This window comes from Microtus pennsylvanicus, chromosome 8 (genome assembly GCF_037038515.1).
Source record: "Microtus pennsylvanicus isolate mMicPen1 chromosome 8, mMicPen1.hap1, whole genome shotgun sequence".
In the NCBI taxonomy this organism is placed as follows: Eukaryota; Metazoa; Chordata; class Mammalia; order Rodentia; family Cricetidae; genus Microtus; species Microtus pennsylvanicus.
In genome coordinates, this window is record NC_134586.1 from 51,126,239 (window position 1) to 51,132,238 (window position 6,000).

The window sequence follows — 6,000 nt, forward strand, 5'->3', positions numbered from 1 at the left end:
ATACATAATAATGCTCCCTATCAGGAATTACCTAGAAGAGTTACAAGACAAAAAATTCAAAAGAATGATTATAGCCACATACAAAATCTTGGACAATGAAAAAACTATAGGGATCACCATATAGAATTTCAACACATACTACAAAACTATAAACAAATACAGTGACCAATGGAATAAAATTGGAGACCCAGATATAAGTATACTCACCTATACTCTCCTGATTTTTGGCAAAGAAACCAAAAATACACACTGAAGAAGAGGCAAAATCTTCAACAAATGGTGCTGGTCAAACTAGATAGCTACATGTAGAAGAATGAAACTACATCCATATCTATGGTTTATCTATGACTGTCTTAGTTAGGATTTATATTGCTGTGAAAAGATCATGGCCTACAGCAACTCTCATAAAGAAAACCACTTAACTGGGGTGGCTGGTATACAGTTCAGAGGGTCAGTCCATTATCATCATGGTGGAGGGCAAGGCGGTATACGGGCAGACATGGTGCTGGCTACAACTTGATCAGAAGGCAACAAGAAGTTCCTCATGACACTGAGCAAAGTTTAAGTAAAAGAGACCTCAAAGTCTGCCTCCACAGTAACACACTTTCTACACCGAGGTCACACCTACTTCCACAAGGCCACACCTCCCAATAGTGCCAACCCTATGATCTTATGGGGCCAATTACATTCAAACTACCACACTTACCTTGCACAAAATTCCGAGGGATCAAGGACTCCAATGTAAAATCTGAAATGATGAATCTTCCCTTTTGGTAAAGAAACAAAGGATGAAGAAAGTATCATTGTAGGTCCCACAATCACCTTTAAGGGCATGGCACACACGGCATAAAGATCTCTGCCAGGCCCTACCGCTTAAAGACTGCACCTATTCCCAACATCTCCATCCTGAAGGTCCAGGCCCCAGCATAAGGGCCTCTGGAGGACCTCCAAACCTAGAAATAGATCTACCAAAGGACCCTGCTATCCCATGCCTGACGATCACTGTGGCCCAGAGGTGGTATTTGGTAGGGCATGGATATTCAGGTTGAGGTTCATATAAGCATAAGCAAGACTCTGACAACATCATAGGATGGAGTCACAGATAACAGTCATCTGAATCGTGCACTGGGTTCCAGACATTAAAGGTAAGCATGTTTCTTAATTTCTCAACACTTAAGGGACATCATATTCTACTTCACTCATTCATTCTTTCACCAGACATTTCTTTAATACTAACTACACCAAACCTTGAAGAGAGAAAAGGGGCTACATTTCAAATTATAAGTACAGGAAAGGGCTTTCTGAATAGGACCCTGGTAGTACAGGAAAGGGCTTTCTGAATAGGACCCTGATAGTGCAGGAGTTAGATCTACAACTGACAAATGGGACCCCAGGAAGCTAAACATCTTCTGAGGACAAAGGCCACATTATTAAAGTGAAGGGGCACCTTTCAGGGTGGAAGAGAAATCTTTACCAATTATGCATCTGACAGTGGGTTAATGTCTATAATATATAAAGAATCAAGAAAACAAACAACCCAATTAAAAATTAGAGCATGGAACTAAGCAGAGCTCTTAAAAAAGAATTACAAATGGCTGAAAAAGTATCTTTAAAAATTGTGCACCTCCTTAAACATTGGGAAGACGCAAACTAAGACTCCCTTGAGAGTTTTTTCATTCCAGTTAGAATGGCTAAGGTTATTTTTAAAACAACAAATGCTGGCTCAGGTATGGGGGAAACAGAAAGTGTATTCCTTGGTGGTGGGAATGGAAACTGGGCAGCCACTGTGGAAATCAGTGTGGAAATAGATCTGCTCCATGACCAAGCTATCTTGCTCCTGGGCGTAGTCCCAAATCTCTCTATATCCTACTACGGAGATACTTGCTCATCCCTTTCCATTGCAGCATTCGACACAATAGTAATGGCAGGAGCCCAGATATCCATTTTCAGAATGGATAATATGTGGTGCACACGTCAATGAAATAGTATTTAGCTATAAAGAAAAATGAAATTATGAACATTTCAGGTAAATAGATGGAGTTGGAAATAATCATTGTGAGGTAACCCAGACCTAGAAAGACAAATGCTGCCTGTTCTCCCTCACACGTAACTGGGTACTAGATTTAAATCTTCAGGTATGCATGTTTGAATTGGAGTACCCACAGTATTCAGAATCTAGTAAGGGTCCATTGGAAGGCAGTTCAAAGGAAAGGGGATACAGAACAGCTGAACGGGTTCTTGAGGAAATGCAGGGTGGAGGGAGAAGACGAGGAGGAGCACTTGGTAAGGAGAAACCATCAGTTCACATGGGTTCATGCTCTGAAACCCTGAGCTCATTTCACAGCCTGTGTCCTCCAAAGAGCCCACAATGGATCAGGACTTCCCAAGGCTCTGCAATGCTGACATTCAGTAGCGGTGCTGGTGAAAAATTGATGCTGTGGTCTCAAAGAGCTAATTTCATTTTTTTTCTCAGCTCAGGTTTGCTTTAGGGTTGAGATGAGTGGGGCAGGATAGATTCAAAGCAAATTTTTTGCCCCTGGGATTTATACACACAAACGATGCTCATAATGGAGTGACTGGCATGATGCTTCCTTTCCACAGCTTATGCCTCGGAACTGTTGTGATGTGCAAGAGATCCTTTAGGCTCCTGGCTTCTATATTTGCCCATTCTTCCTTCCTACCCTGTTTGTAAATGGAAAACTCTGGTCTGGTTATTTCGGTGCCTGGTTCACATGATGGCTTAGCCATATTCTAAATGTGTGATGTTGACTAACCACTGAACAATCTTCAGTCCCATGATCTGTAAGTGAAGGCGTATTCGATAGGTACGCTAAAATAACCAGACCAGTTCAAAACAACAGATATAATTTAATAATTGAAAACGGGGAAACTCACGTGACCGGAGTACAAGTTTTGATGTCCAAAGGGGTCAGGCCAGCACCGTGCAGAGAGGGCATGCACCTATCCCCCACTCCCGTTTATCTACCTGGCTCCAGGTGGCCACACCCAAGCCAGATGTGATTGGCTGAGCTTCCCCATCAATGATGGATACAATGGGTACAGTAATGAGAATCAAACGAGTTAGTGGATAAAATACTCAGATAAATACCTACCTCATAGTGTGGTTTGTGTCGTGTTATAACAACACAAATGGTGTCACATGTCTAAATGATGCAGGGAATAATGGTGGGCACAATAATAACCGTGATGATAAATGCAGTGTAATCTTATTACATATCATGGTCCACATATTTATGCGACAAATCGCAGCTAATGGTTTAATCGCAGAGGTAATATTTCCCTGATGGAGATGAGGGCAAGAAAGTTTAGGCTGATTAAGCCCCAAGCCATAGTTAGCCAGTGGCAGAGCTTAGCCTTTCATGTGTGACTGTGTACCAGGAATTTATAGTGCTTCTGGTTTACCATGTATGTTGCAAGGCATTATCGCAGAATTTAATTTCACGTGTTTTATTTATGCTCCTGCTTCTCTTTCCAGCCTTAGACTGCACAAAGAAAGACCTTCTAGTCCTTTGTATTTAAGTTACAACAGGCTTGCCTAGTTGTAATGTTCTAATGCTCACATTCCTCCCAGGATAGGGGAAGATGTTTACCCCTCTGCCTGCAAAATCCCTTCTCTCCTCCTCCTCCTTCATCAACTTCTTACTTCCCCCTTTCAGACAAGGCTGCTGCCTAAAGAGAATGTGGACTGCACTTCTTACTAAGTCAAGGGTCCTGGTTCGGACATGGACCTTCTTAGTGGAACACATCTCCTTCTAGTTCCTACAATGGCTGATGAAGTAGCCATCCACAGAGCTGCAAGCCATGAAACCACAGGGAATTTGCTCATTTGGCATTCTTACTAATTCCCACTAAGTTCCCCAGTGGTTTGGTAGTCAACCATTTCCTTTCTCTAGGACATATTCTCTTGTTGTAATATCTGTGGTCTCAGAGATACAACTTACCACTGTTGTAATCATTCCAATTGTTTATCATTACAACTCTTCATTGATCTGTGTGTCTGTTTTTGTGTGAGTATCATGCCAGTTTTTTTTCCTATGGCTCTGTAGTATAACTGGAAATCAGGTATGGTGATGCCACCAGCTTTGCTCCTTCTGCTTTGGATATCTTTGTGCTTCCTTATGAATTTTAGAATTCTTTTTATTTCTGTGAAGAGTATCATTAGACAATCCCAATTAGTATTAGACTTGCATTGAATCAATAAACCATTTGGTAATATAACTATTTTTACTATGTAGATACATAAAACATTAATACACGATATAAAAGCAAATAGGAGACTTGGGGAGAAGGAACACTAGCAGGAGAGGTGAAGAAGGGGAGGAGAAAAAGAGGAAGGTACAAGGATGAATTTGCTCAAAGTATATGATACACTATTAATAAATTGTTGTTATGAAACACCTCATTATGCACAATGAATATAGACCAATAAAAAACTAGCCTGGTGTGGCAGCAGACACCTTTCATTCCAGCACTAGTGAGGCAGAGGTAGGGGAATCTCCGTGAGTTTAAGGAACAATTTGTCTATATAGCAAGTTCTAGACCAACCAGGGATGCATAGTGAGACCCTACCTACAAAAAGGTAGAACAAAAATAAAAACCAAATTATCAGGTATATTTTTACCTCTACTGTCTGCATACCCCAACTGTTAATATTTACTGGTTGTTTTACTTTCTTCCTGCTTAACCTTTGTCAGAATACAGAACAAATGAAAGCAGAGAGCTGCCTAGAAAGAAATCACAAAGTGAATGAACCTGATTTTGGAGGCATTACTTGGCCCTCTTCCCATTGCACCCTCTGTTCAGGAAGGGAAGCTACGAAGCAGATACACCCGCTCTACACAAGCCTCTCCTAGTACTTGAAAGCCGCTTCTGCCCAAGTGGTAAGGAACCCACTTCCAGGCCCTATTTGACAGCATCCACCCACAGATTTATTTCCCAAAGACAACATAGACTTGGTCAAGCTATTGACTGGAGGTTGCTGTTGGCAGGGCATAGATATTCAGACTGAAGTCCATATACCTATGCAAGACTTTGACAATGTTGGATGGAGCCACAGTCACCTGAATTCTTGTCCTGGGCTCCAGACTTTAAAGGTTAAGCATGCTCCTTGAACTCTCAACACGTAAGGAAGAGCCTAGTCTACCCCACTCATCTATTCTCTCATTCATTCATTCATTCATTCATTCATTCATTCAGTATTTCCTGAATACTAACTACACCAAACTCTTAGGTCCAGAAAGTCTTCCCAACAACAAATAAACCTAAAGCTATAAACACATTTAGTTAAGATTCAGATTGATTCTGGCATCCAAGTCTTGCTTGAACACCATAGTATTTTATAGACTATGAAGCCAAAAACTGTGAAAAATATATAAAATAACTGAATTGTTTTAATCTTTTCTGTATACTTCTACTACTTCCAACCCGACCCTACACTAACCACCGTCTAACAGAATGGCTAGGCCTACACATAGGAAAAGCTACATAGGAGGCATCCATGATAGATGGTATATGATCACATAGATTAAGAGCCACCAAGGACCACAAGCTGATTAAAGGTCTGGGGAACTGGATGAATGAGATCTTTCTGGAGAGACACCTGGCACAACAAAACATAAGTATCATCCAGGTCCAGGTGGGCCCAACTCCTGCACCTGTTGCATGAGAAGTTTTTGAGCTACGAGGTCTACACTAACCCTGTGTTTAATTCCGTGTTGAAAGTAACTGGTTCAGTAGAACATGTTGCATTGGCTTCCTTCTCTTCCTTGTCTCACTTCCTTCCTGCTCTCACTGATGTCTCCTCGTGTCACCTCTCAAACAAAGGAACTTGTATTCAGTTCTTTGTCTTAGAGGAAGACAACAAACCCAAAATCTTTGTTGACCTTTCATGTTATAGAATATGGCATTTCATTTTCAATCAAACATTTAAAGATCTGAAGTAAAAGACAAAAACAAGGCATCTGTTTTCCCTTCAGCAAA